General features: G+C 36.4%; 1 protein-coding gene and 1 non-coding gene across 3 annotated transcripts in view; one reads left to right on the forward strand and one right to left on the reverse strand.

The window, feature by feature from the left end:
- Positions 1-14,491, reverse strand: part of NAALADL2 (N-acetylated alpha-linked acidic dipeptidase like 2) — a 1,658,881-nt gene that overhangs the window by 1,364,403 nt on the left and 279,987 nt on the right. The gene's annotated exons all lie outside the window — the stretch shown is intronic.
- LOC114111308 (small nucleolar RNA SNORA56) lies at positions 9,586-9,714 on the forward strand. The gene has a single exon (XR_003587388.1). It is a non-coding gene; the product is annotated as a small nucleolar RNA SNORA56 (small nucleolar RNA).

The raw sequence follows: 14,491 nt of genomic DNA on the forward strand, positions 1-14,491 counted from the left end.
ATCAAGAACCTCAGATATGCAGATAACACCACCTTTATGGCAGAAAATGAAGAACAACTAAAGAGCCTCTTGATGAAAGTGAAAGAGGAGAGTGAAAAAGTTTGCTTAAAGCTCCACATTCAGAAAACGAAGATCATGGCATCTGGTCCCATCACTTCATGGGAAATAGATGGGGAAACAGTGGAAACAGTGTCAGACTTTATTTTTTGGGGCTCCAAAATCACGCAGATGGTGATTGCAGCCATTAAATTAAAAGACACTAACTCCTTGGAAGGAAAGTTATGACCAACCTAGACAGCAAATTGAAAAGTAGAGACACTACTTTGCCAGCAATGGTCCATTTTGTCAAGGCTACGGTTTTTCCAGTGGTCATGTATGGATGTGAGAGTTGGACCGTGAAGAAAGCTGAGCGCCAGAGAATTGATGCTTTTGAACTGTGGTGTTGGAAAAGACTCTTGAGAGTCCCTTGGACTGCAAGGAGATCCAACCAATCCATCCTAAAGGAGATCAGTCCTGGGTGTTCATTGGAAAGAATGATGCTAAAGCTGAAACTTCAATACTTTGGCCACCACATGCTAAGAGCTGACTCATTGGAAAAGACCCTGAAATGGGAGGGATAGGGGGTAGGAGGAGAAGGGTACGACATGGATGAGATGGCTGGATGGCATCACCGACTTGATGGACATGAGTTTGAGTAAACTCTGGAGTTGATGATGGACAAGGATGCCTGGCGTGCTGTGATTCATGGGGTTGCAGAGTCGGACATGACTGAGCAACTGAAGTGAGCAAGTGAGTGGTACTCCAGGGGGACCAGGCCACATAACCTGTTCCCAATTCCTTCGTCATTATTTGGAGATTGTGCCTAAGGGAAGAACAGATTATCAGAACAGAGATATCTGAAGTTCTCCCAAGGGAACTGATTTTATATTGAACATAGTGTAGGGAAGTTTAAGCCTAAGGTTACCCTAAACAACAATGGATATTCAGTGGCAAGTAAGAAAAGGTGGTAGCTTCAAGAGAGAAATAAGCTAAACCATAAGCCAACTGGTTTATTAGAGAGGACCAGGGGGAATGACAGTTAATAAGAGCCTTATCAAGATTACAACACCTCAGTGACTGACCTCAGAAATTGTACCTGGAATTATCAGAGCCTAACAGCTAGGGGTGATATGGACAGAGGTGCATAGATTAAGAGAGAAACTGGTGAAATAGAAAGTCAAAGATATCCCTGCTAAAACCATGACCATCCCAGATGCTAACTTGAATTCATAAGAATAGATAAGAATAAGGTATGTTAAATAAGAAGGTAAATATAACAAACATCATAAATAAATACTTGCTCTTTTTTCTTTCTGCTTCTGTAAAAGTTACCAAATTATATAAAGTAATAATTATAATAACATATTGTTGGGTTAGTAAAATATAGAAATGTAATATCTATATAAAATAATAGCATAAAATACAATACCTATAAAGATGTTAAGAGTTCTAAATCTCAGAATTAAGTACAAATCTGAAGTAGATTATAATAAACTGAGATAAATATGGTTAAATACTAGAGAAACTACTAAGAAAATATCTCAAAAACTATGATAAAAGCTCATTCAAGGGATTAAAATGTTACTTCAGAAAACACTTTATGCAAAAAATATGAAGTAAGGAAGGAACAGAGAAACAAAAAACCCATGAGAGTTACATAGAATCAAAAGTAAAGGGCAGATGTAGATCCAGTTATATCAAAAACTATCTAATAAACATTAAATGCGACACTCCAATCAAAAGACAGAGATCGTTCGATTACATAAAACAACATCCAGCTATATGCTGTCTACAAAAGTATGCGTATCACACAACCAGCAACCATAAGAAAGTGGAATGGCTATAATACTATTAGAAAGAAAAGATTTTAGAACAAAAAAAAAAAAACAAAACATGTTACTAGAGACAAGGACATTTTATTTTAATAAAAGAATCAAACTATCAAGAAGATCAGTTCAGTTCAGTTCAGTCACTCAGTTGTGTCTGACTCTTTGCAACCCCATGAATCGCAGCACGCCAGGCCTCCCTGTCCATCACCAACTCCCAGAGTTCACTCAGACTCACGTCCATTGAGTCGGTGATGCCATCCAGCCATCTCATCCTCTGTCGTCCCCTTCTCCTCCTGCCCCGAATCCCTCCCAGCACCAGAGTCTTTTCCAATGAGTCAACTCTTCACATGAGGTGGCGAAAGTACTGGAGCTTCAGCTTTAGCATCATTCCTTCCAAAGAAATCCCAGGGCTGATCTCCTTTAGGATGGACTGGTTGGATCTCCTTGCAGTCCAAGGGACTCTCAAGAGTCTTCTCCAACACCACAGTTCAAAAGCATCAATTCTTTGGCACTCAGCTTTCTTCACAGTCCAACTCTCACATCCATACATGACCACAGGAAAAACCATAGCCTTGACTAGACGGACCTTTGTTGGCAAAGTAATGTCTCTGCTTTTCAATATTGTATCCAGGTTGGTCATAAATTTTGTAGGAAAATATAAAAAGCATGTATGTGCCTTAAAGCAAAGTGTCCAAAAATATAAAGTAAAATCTGACAGGATAAAGGAAGAAACAGACAATAATATTTGGAGACTTTACATTCTATAATGCATAGAGCACCTAGCAGAATTTCAATAAGGAAATAGAAGGCTGAATGACACTAAACCTAATAGGATAATACACCAAACAACAGCAGAACAGACATTCTCCTTAAGAATATTTTCTAGAATTGTTCATATACTAGAGCATTAAACAAGTCTCAATAAATTTAAATGATTAATGCAATACAAAGTATGTTCTCAATGACAAGGGACTGAAATTAGAAATCAGTAACAAAGAAAGATTGGAAAATGCACAGGTTTTTGGAAATTAAACAATATCCTCATAAATAAACAATGGTTTAAGGATGAAATCAAAAGAAAAATGGAAAATAGCTTGAGATAAATGAAAATTAAAATGAAGATATAATATACCAAAACTAATAGAATGTAGCTAATACTTGGACTTCCCAGATGGAGCTAATGGTAAAGAATCTGCCTGCCAGTGCAGGAGACTTAAGAGATGTAGGTTCAATCCCTGGGGTTTGGAAATCCCCTGGAGAAGGGCATGGCAACCTACTCCAGTATTCTTGCTTGGAGAATCCCATGGACAGAGGAGCCTGACAGGCTACAGTCCATAGCTTTGTAAAGAGTCAGACACGACTGAAGCGACTTAGCATGCATGCAGCTAATACAGAGCTTAAGTAGAAATTTATAACCTGAAACACCTATATTAACAAAGAAGAAAGATTATAAATAAAGAACCTAAATTTCCACTTCCAGAACTTAGAAAAAGAAGTATAAATCAAATATACCCAATTGCTACTTGTGTGGCTTCTTTGGAGAAATGTCTTTTCAAATTTTTTTGCTCACTTTTACTTAGGTTTTAGTTAAAGGGCTTCCTTATATATTTTGGATATTTACCCCCTAATTATGTATATAGTCTGAAAAAATTTTCCCATTCTAGAAGTTGTTTTTCCACTCTGTCATTTGTATTCTTTGCTATGTAGGAGATTTTTGTTTGACATAGTCCCACTTTTCTGTTTCTCCTTCTTTGTGCTTTTGAGCTCATATCAAAGAAGTCACTGCCAAGACCATTACCATGAAGCTTTTCCCCTACATTTTCCCCAAAGAGTTTTATATTTCCATGTCTTATATCTAAATATTTAATCCATTTGGGGTTGATGTTTGTATGTATTGTAAAGTAAGGATCCAAATTCATTCTTTCATATGTGAATATTCATTTATTTCAACACCATATTTTGAAGAGACTTATATAGCCTATGACTGATTCATTTTGATGTATGGCAGAAACTGACACAAAATTGTAGAGAAAAAGTTTCCTCCAATTAAAAATTTATTTCAAAAAATGAAAAAAAAACAAGCTCTGACATTTTGCATTTCCTGAAGTATTGCTTGTTCTTGTCTTTGTTGATTCTTCTTTCCTTTTCTTTGAATTGTTTTAGCATTTTTCTAACTTGATGAATTACAAGCTTAATATAGAAATAAAGAAAGATTCTGTTAGTCGTTCCATTGTGTCTGACTCTTTTCAACCCCATGGACTGTAGCCTGCCATGCTTCATAAAAGCACATTTAAAATAAATTCTTTTTTGTTAATAAATTAAATTGGAAACAATAAAAAAAGAGAAATACTGGACACCACCATATTCATTTCCTTTCTATACTGTTATTCATATGGTAGTTGCTTTTAGCAATCAAACTTAAAATCCAGTTTTGTAAATATATGATGGCTTTCCCTGGTGGCTCAATGGTAAAGAATCTACCTGCAATGAAGGAGACATGGGTTCAACCCCTGAGTCAGGAAGATCTCCTGGAGAAAGAAATTGCAACTCATTCCAATATTCTTGCCTGGGAAATTCCATGGACACAGGAGCCTGGCAGGGTACAGTCCATGGGGTCATAAAAAGAGTTGCACATGACTTAGTGACTACTGCTGCTGCTGCTGCTGCTAAGTCACTTCAATCATGTTCGACTCTGTGCAACCCCATAGACGGCAGCCCACCAGGCTCTGCCATCCCTGGGATTCTCCAGGCAAGAACATTGGAGTAGGATGCCATTTCCTTCAATGCATGAAAGTGAAAAGTGAAAGTGAAGTCGCTCAGTTTTGTTCAACTCTTCACGACCCCATGGACTCCAGCCTACCAGGCTCCTCCACCCATGGAATTGTCCAGGCAAGAGTACTGGAGTAGGGTGCAATTGTCTTCTCCAGACTTAGTGACTAAATAACAACAAAAATATATGAGAGCATCAAAGAGATATAGTACAATCTAACATTGAAACAATGAACTTCAAAATAGCAATTTGCATAGTATTCAATAGATGTTTGACAGATGTCAGATATCTTTGTGTTTTCCTTTAAAAATTAAAATATCCTGGGATGCTATTCTGTGACCCTTCTATAAGTTTTACTTTAGCCCCCTACTGCTTTGGAAACACTCTCCCTAGTAGATACCCTTGGTAAGTGGCAGAATATGGATTCACATGTCTAATTTTGTAATTACTAACTCTCCACTTATTTCATGAAGCCAAAGTGCTGAGTGCCTTAATCAAAATGATTTAATCTCTAAAATAGGGTGTAATATAATCAAAATTCAGAATATTATAACTTTTATCAGATTCAAATTAAAGTCAAATGGTGAAATCAGCCTGGGTTAGCAAAACAAAGAAACTGTTAAATTTAGAAAGAGAATCATTTCAGAAAGAACTTGAGTTTTGACAAAGAATTGGGTAAGTTATTAGCATTGCATTCTGAGGACCATTTAGTTAGACAATCACCTAAGCACAAGTCTAATAGGTAAAAAGTAAAGTTGTGTTTCATAGAAGGTTTTGAACATTTGGGCTTCTCTGGTAGCTCCGATGGTAAAAAATTTACCTGCAATGCAGGTTGGATCCCTGGATCAATAAGATCCCATGGAAAAGGGAATGGCTATCCACTCCAGTATTCTTGCCTGGAAAATTTCATGGATGGAGGAGCCTGGTGGGCTACATATAGTCCATGGGGTCACACAGAGTCAGACATTTCAGATTTCAAAGCAAAAGTCTTTCAAACTTAACCTACAATCTAGTAACGTGAAAATTAAAGTCCCAAATTCATTTCAGACACAATTTAAGAGGAAAACAACAGTAACAGATATACATGTTTCTCTGTCATTGTGGTTTCTAGCACAGTATTCCGAGAAGGCAATGGCACCCCACTCCAGTATCCTTGCCTGGAAAATCCCATGGACGGAAGAGCCTGGTAGGCTGCAGTCCATGGGGTCGCGAAGAGTCGGACATGACTGAGTGACTTCACTTTCACTCTTCACTTTCATACATTGGAGAAGGAAATGGCAACCCACTCCAGTGTTCTCACCTGGAGAATCCCAGGGATGGCGGAGCCGGGTGGGCTGCCATCTCTGGGGTCTCACAGAGTCAGACACGACTGAAGCGACTTAGCAGCAGCAGCAGCAGCAGCAGCACAGTGTTAAGAAACAAATTTTTTATTGAGACTCTAGAGCCTATTTTAAGAATATTAAATTGGCTTTAGGCCAAAAAGAGAATAAAATCCTAGCTTGTCCATTCATTTACTAGGTGTCTCAATGTCCCTGAACTTGAGTCTTCATAATCTATGCAATGAGAGTATTCTCACAAAATTGTTACAGCATCAAGTGAGAAAAGCCTGAAATACTCAGCATAGTTCCCAGCATAAAATAAGAACTCATAGCTTGTGGTATCGATATTATTTGTTATCTATAAGAGAATTATTAATCTCTTTAATTGCCCTTAATATCCAAATCCTAAATTCAGAGTATCTATTCTTAAAGAAAATGAAAGGAAATTTGCACATGCAAAGTCAATTTCAATCATCCACAGTAATGAGAAAGGGCAGTAATGAGAAAACATAATTCCCAAAGCCGTTCTACTGATGGTTGTCATGCTACACACACACACATACACATTGCCCTTTTAAAGAATCAGTTAGGACCTAGGTTTGTTATTTTTAAAAATTATTTTAAGTAAAAGTGAGTGCTTACAGTAAGAATTCTACCTTAAAAATCTATTTCATATCCAAAATGGTTGGAGTGGAGTGTTTCTATTCACCTTTTCTAATAAATTAGGAAACACACAAAATTAAAGGCTCACAGGCATCATTCATGTCTTTGTCACTTGCACTTCATAAAAATGCCATTTCCATTAAAATAGCATTACATAAAAAAGAGATTTTAGCTAGGGGTACTTTTCAGCAGATTAGCCGTCCTAATTACATTTTGCTTGGGCTAATGTTAAAATTAGCTTCTATTCCCAAAGCACATATCAGCTGATAGTAAGAGAAGCACATTGCAACTTTCTAGGCAATGGAAAGAAACCATCTACACTTAAAGATGTGCCTAATTTAATCCACAGCAATTAGTGAGTACAGGCAGGTAAAAATGACTTAATGGTACTCATAACACTTAATTTTTTGATGAAATTCTACACAGAAAAGTACAGTAAATTAAACATATAAAAGAAAAATATCACAATTGATTTAAGTCATACACTGGAAAAGAAAATCTCTTACTGTATAAAATCATCTTCAATTATAAATCAGAAAATGATGCTTATGAAATTTTTCACTATTTTATAGACAATTAAGACAAGTGATGGATTGACCTGTTTAAATAATTTAATGAAATCATATCTTGATATTTACCAGTCATTTCTGAATGTACAATGCCTTAAAGTTCTGTCATGACTTCCAATAGCATACATTAAATATTTACAAGGGTGACAAAGCAGCCATATTATGATTCAGTTATCTAAATGAATTTTTTTGAAGGTGAAGGTTAGACTGAAGATCTTTTTTTTTATAAGATCAAGGATCCATACTAATATTTTATGCATGAAAAAGTACAGTAGTAGTTGATGACCAAGAAATATTGATTAGTTGATGTGAGTAGCATCAATAATGAATAGCTTTCTTCTTGCTCTAACTTTAGAACAGCCTGTCCTAACATCTGAACTTTCCTAAATATGATTTTTCTCACCTCAAATAATAAAAATAAAATTAAACTCAACACTCATTAGGGCACACCTATTATATGTAAAGCATTGTACAATGTATAGTCTTGTGAAGGGTACTACAGCAAAACCGGAAGCTGTCCTTTACCATGCCTCCGCCTCAAGGAGATTGTAATGAATTAGGGCAGTTCTTCTCAAACAGTGATATGCCTGGGAATCACCCAGGGATCTTGGTCTAGGGTGCAGCCTGGAATTCTGCACTTCTAACAAGCTCCCTGGTGATGTTCATACTGCTGATTAACAGACTGTACTGGAGAGGCAAGGGATTTAGAGGCAAACAAAAATAGTAATTAATAAAAAGAATACTAGAAGCTCCATGATGGCCAGAAGAGGAAGAGATTGCTCCAACTAGAAAAGAAAGCAGGAGTGTGGAATTTAAAGAGTAATGCAGAGGATAATTGGTATACTTATAGATCTTGAGGGCTGAGGACTATTTTAATGAACAGAGAAAATAGAAAAAGGGCAATAGGGAAAAAACTAACAAATGTCAAGGCAGAGTGGAAAAAAATGTGGCATATTTAGAGAGAATACTAAATAATATGGACAAGCAGAATGAGGGGAAATAAAATGTTTTCATAATTAGCAAAAAAGAAATATTATACTTAGTGTTTTCATTATTTCTGTTAGTAATCATACCATCTATTATTGCCCTGCTACTTATAAAGTGCTTTCATGTTATCTTCAGGGTGTTCTTTTCACAACTGTGACAGAGATTTCCATTGTTGTTGTTGTTTTAACTCATTTATAGATGACGATTCTGAAGAAAATACGTTAACTGACTTCAAACAAGTTTAAATAGCTAATGCTGGATTCAAACTCCAAAATTAATTTTTGCCCTTACAAAGCACTGTCTCCAAGAACTATTTCTAGAGTAAGAAGTAAACAACATATTTTAATTAAGAATAACAATCCACAACTAAATTACTCTTTATCACAGTGGCCAGGTAATAAGAAAACTCTGTCTTTCTGACTTAATAGGAATTTACCTAATGTTTCACTGTTAAACATGATATACCTTGTTAGTTTCAGTCAAGTCCCTTACAAGGATAAGAAAAAAAAAATTCCATTCGTGGTTTTCAAAGAATTTTGATCAAGAGTATGTATTGAATGATAAAAGAACCACTCAGTTAATCAACATATGACTTCCCAGATACTATCTATAACTGTAAATTATAGAACACAATTGTGAAAGATAGTCCCTCTTCAGTGAGCTGCCATAGTAGTCTTTGTTGTCATTGTTTACTCCCTAAGTCAGGTCTGACTCTTTGTGACACCATGCCAGACTCCTCTGTCCATAGGGTTTCCCAAGTAAGAATACTGGAGTGGGTTGTCATTTCCTTCTCTAGGGGATATTCCCTAAATTTAATGTATTGAAATCTAATAAAAATTAAATTAAAAATTAAAATGAATATAAATGTTTATTTTAAAACTCTCCCTAATATAATCTTAAAAATCAAAGCTATTGTGTACAACCCAAGCATTAAATACTCTATTGCTCTGAAAAAACAGATTCTCATTTTCACTTTAAATTTCATGCACAATATGATGAATATTAGTCTCTAGTGCTAAAGCAAAAAGTTCAGGAAATAACAAAAGGCTGAAAAATGTTAAAAGTAAATGTATATTAATTACATATAAACATACATAATCTATATCTATCTATACCAGTATCTCTACTTATAAATATGTATAAATTACAATTGTATTGGGGTACTAAAGTTTGTATAATATTTGAAATTTTTTATATTATTTATTCTTTTAAATATAATTCAATATTTGACTATGGTTAAATTTCTCTTTACCTTGAATTTCTTATTGAAGTGGACATTTTGGGCTTCTTTTTGAGTCTAACACCAAGCAGGTATGTCAGAATAAGTATAAAATATAAAGTAATTGAAATTTAATACATTTTTAAATGTTTGTTTTCACAAGGGTAAAATATAGAATGTAAAATAGAAAAAGCAGCAGTTATCCCTTTCCAGTCTGGCTTGTGAGACTCTATAGGGAGTCAATCTGCAATAGTTAAGTGGTTAGTTCTTCTGTTTAGCATCAGTGTTTTCATGGTGACTTTGGAGTTGCCATATATTACTTGCCAGAGAGGTCATGGCCAAAGCAGTAAAAGCCCCCTGCTGCTGCTAAGTCACTTCAGTCGTGTCCAACTCTGTGCGGCCCCATAGACGGCAGCCCACCAGGCTCCCCTATCCCTGGGATTCTCCAGGCAAGAACACTGGAGTGGGTTGTCATTTCCTTCTCCAATGCATGAAAGTGAAGAGCGAAAGTGAAGTCGCTCAGTCGTGTCCGACTCTTTGCGACCCCATGGACTGCAGCCTACCAGGCTCCTCCATCCATGGGGTTTTCTAGGCAAGAGTACTGGAGTGGGGTGCCATCAGTTGCTAATGCATAAAAACTCCAAATCAGGAAACAAGAGAGTGAGAGTGACAAAACCTCTCCAGTAGCTCCACGGTTGGTCAAGAAAGAAAAGAAAAAGAAGGGCAAGAGGGCCAAAGCTCCTCCAGAGAGTGCAGGTGAGCCTGGAGATGGGGACAGTGACACCACCAAAAGAAGAAGAAGAACATAAAAGTGGAAATGGTTCTAAGTAGTGGAGACCACTTTAAGCACTCTGTCAGCTGGAAGAAGAAATAAAAACCTTACTGAAAAAAGATAGAAAATGATTTCTCATGTCAGCACATTATAAAAGAAAAAATAATATGATTAAGACATATAAATACCATGAGTCTATTTGCTATATCTGCTCCCATATCACTAAAAGTACTTATCCTATTAACTATGCTTTCCCCTTGACATTATAAGGTTCAACTCAGCGAATAAATACTTTGCACCATGCGCAGCATTATATTGTACTGAGATTATTGATGGTGCTTCTAATGTTGACCCTGAAAACAATCAATAAGCTGATGCTGACGGATTTAAATGCTAACACCCCCACAGAGGAGTATACCCAATTACCAAGATAATAATTGTCTTCAATTTTAGAAATGAAACACCCTACATATAGTCTACATATAATAGTAAAGAGAACAACAACAGTGAGGAGCTATTTTTAGAAGGAGCTGAAGAACTATTCCATGATAGATGGAAGAATTCTGAAGACCTAATGGCTGATATACATTCCTACTGCTAATATCATGGAGTTCTTGTGTTCAGTAAGAGGAGAGCTTATTCAACTGCAACTTAGTAAGACATTCAGTATTTTTTCTATGAGCTATGAAAATTAATTACAGACTATTTAAAATTTAAATTAGTCATTAGTTTAAAATGATGGGAATTAATTAAATATTCTACTATGATATACAAAGTATAATCATATAGTTGAAACCATGGAGAGACAGTTGAATTTTAATATAAAAAGTAATGTTTGGGTTCATCTTGAACTGGCTAGCTACAATTAAGTTTCTAAGGGAGAAAGAGGAATGATTTAGATGACATCTAAATCTATACCATATAAAATAATTGTGCTCTTCTTAATCACCAATATAACTGTAAAAGTTTGTCTTAAATTTGTATATGCAGTAAGGTGTGTATCTGTATGTTAAACATGGAAACCCCAGGTAATGTTAAAAACTGACATGGGTATACTGACATTAAAAATACATCTAACAGTCACTGAATTCTAAGTACCAGGTATTCGTTCTTCTTTAGTCACAGTTGTAATTTTCTGCAGGATTGCCTGGCTCCTGCTTACTTCCCTCACCTCTTCTTGCTTCTCCCCATGTCTCTCAAAGCCTATTTATTCGGCATTCCCTCAATCCCTCAGTGCCTCCTACTTACTCTGTACCATCTACCTGAAATACAATTGCCTCTTCTCCATACTTACCTAAGTCCAATCCATCCAATGGATTATAAGGAAATTGCTTTTCCTCTTTATTTGTTGGTGTGATCTTCCTGCTGCTGCTACTAAGTCGTTTCAGCCGTGTCCGACTCTATGCGACCCCATAGACAGCAGCCCACAGGCTCCCCCGTCCCTGGGATTCTCTAGGCAAGAACACTGGAGTGGGTTGCCATTTCCTTCTCCAATGCATGAAAGTGAAAAGTGAAAGTGAAGTCGCTCAGTCGTGTCCGACTCTTTGCGACCTCATGGACTGCAGCCTACCAGGCTCCTCTGCCCATGGGATCCTCCAGGCAAGAGTAATGGTATCCCCACTAGAACATAAGATATACAAGACTACTCCTGCATATGTGAGTTCTATGTCTGTTTTTCCTCACTAGTACACACAGCATCTAGTTTGGGCGCTTTAAAACATTACTTCAATGAATGATCTATTTACACAGTTTATCACATTCTTCTTCTTCTTCTTTTTTTTTTTTTAATCTCATGACCAAGTGATATCATATTATTTTCCAGGTAGCATGTTATTTTGAACATGGCAAAAATAGCCAAAAGCAGACATTACTAGTTGAGTTTAGACTTCTAAATTTAAAGTAAAACAATGAAAATAAACTATAATAACAATACATTTCTTCACAGAATTATGATCAAATAAATTGTAAAACTGTAATATTTGGGTGAAATCAGGAGTCCTTTCTTGAATATCTGTTTTCAGACAACTGTCAAAACACATAAAGTAACAGAACAATAAAATCAAAATCAAATACACTTAAATAGTGCGCCTCTGAATGGGAGTGAGTGTCATTTTGAAAGGAGACACTGGAACATGGTTGGAGAAAGACAAAAAGGAAGACACAGGGCAAACGATCCTCAAATGATAGCTATCACAGAGCACTCCATATCCATGAGTTTACCTAACATCTGGCAGCTTGAATTTAAAAAAAAGAAACATATTCCCTTTCAAATGATGAGGTGCTTTCAAATGGAAAATTAACTTGAAGGCTAAATATATATCACAAATGATGCAATCAAAGTGCATTTAAATCTACTGAAAGGAAACAAAAACAAGTTTCAATAACACTTTGAAATACTGTAAAAGGAATTGCTATGAAGTAATTTTTAATTATGCACTGAAATTGTGACATTATCTCTCAGTAGGAAATACATGGTTACCTTCTTTAGTGTGCTTCAAGAATAAGATACATTGAAAAAGAACAAAAACAAACTAATATATGAAGTTAAATGATATGCCAGTGGTCAAGCTCTAAAGATTGAGTGCTCTCAAACTCCAAGCATTTCAAAGATGAGAATCTCTGTCTCAAGTGCATATTTCATCAAGCCATTATGGACAAGCAGGAAGCACTAAGAGATTGCATCTTTTCCCAAAATAAATTTCTAGCCATATGCCAGAAGTCTAATGCATTTTAGATAAATTAACAAAATACAGGTACCCATGTAACTCAAGATATAGCAACATTTCAACTCTGACAGCTTGACTGGCTTAACAATCATTTTATAATTGGTCACAGTGTAAATTTGTCAGACTGCCTATGAAAAAAAATTTATGAAGATTAACTAAATAACAGCTTGACTATCAACTATTTTTTTAAGACATTATTACTTATACAATGCTATGTCAATCCTACTTCCAATCTTACTAAATTCAGTTCTCCATGCCTTTAAGGTCGTAAACAGTCCTTTCCCCTACACCATAACTTCCTGGAAAGTGAAAGTGAAGTCGCTCAGTCGTGTCTGACTCTTTGCGACCCAGTGGACTGTAGCCCACCAGGCTCCTCTGTCCATGGGATTGTCCAGGCAATACTGGAGTGGGTTGCCATTTCCTTCTCCAGGGGATGTTTCCGACCCAGGGACCGAACCCAGCTCTCCCACATTGCAGGCAGATGCTTTAACCTCTGAGCCACCAGGGAAGCCCTAACTTCCTGGGGAAACTGTTAAATAGACATAGGCAGATTGGGCAAAGAGCACTATTAGATTAATGCCCCTTTTATACAAGATAGAATGATTTCCACTGACTAAGGGTGTATACTCTGTCAAATTATTTATGCTCTTGAATTTTCATACAGCTCATTTAATCCTCACATCAGCCACATGAAGGGAGTAATCATTATCATCCACACTTTAAGTATATAGGAATTGAGGATAAGGCAGGTCAAGCAAATTTCTCAATCTAACTAGTAAATAAAGAATAAGCTCAATGAGTATAGAGTCTATTTGCTTCCAAAGTTCATATGTACTTACAAAAAGTTTCTACTACATTCTGACTAAAGTAAAAAGCTTATTGAAACAACCCAATAAAGATGTATAAAGCATAGCAATTCCATAGCACTCCACACCAATTCCTGTCCCACCACCTTTAAGTAACAAATGCAAACAGTGCACTGTATGCCCCCATGCCTTTTTTGTTAAGATATTTTTATTAAAGTACAGCTGACTCATTGGAAAAGACCTTGATGCTAGGAAAGATTGAAGGCAAAATGAGAAGAAGGGGGCAGAGGGTGAGATAGATAGCCTCACAGACTCAATGGACATGAACTTGGGCAAACTCCAGGAGATAGAGAGGAACAAGGAGGCCAGGCATGCTGCAGTCCATAGGGTTGCAAAGAGTTGGACACGACTTAGCAAATGAACAAAAATAGGCAAATAGTTGATTTACCATGTAATTATTAGATTCGGTATACAACATATTGGGCGTCCCTGGTAGCTCAGCTGGTAAAGAATTTATCTGAAATGCTAGAGCCCTGGGCTTGATCCCCTGGGTTGGGAAGATCCTCTGGAGAAGGGAAAGGCTACCCACTCTAGTATTCTGGTCTGGAGAATTCCATGGACTGTAGAGTCCATGGGGTCACAAAGAGTCAGACAAGACTGAGTGACTTTCACTGTCATACAACATAATATTTGATATTTTTATAAATTTAAAGTTTTTATAAAAACTTGTTAAATTTGCTGTGCTATACATTATATCCTTGTATCTTACTTATTTTATACCTAGTAGTTTGT

Source organism: Ovis aries, chromosome 1 (assembly GCF_016772045.2).
Source record: "Ovis aries strain OAR_USU_Benz2616 breed Rambouillet chromosome 1, ARS-UI_Ramb_v3.0, whole genome shotgun sequence".
In the NCBI taxonomy this organism is placed as follows: domain Eukaryota; kingdom Metazoa; phylum Chordata; class Mammalia; order Artiodactyla; family Bovidae; genus Ovis; species Ovis aries.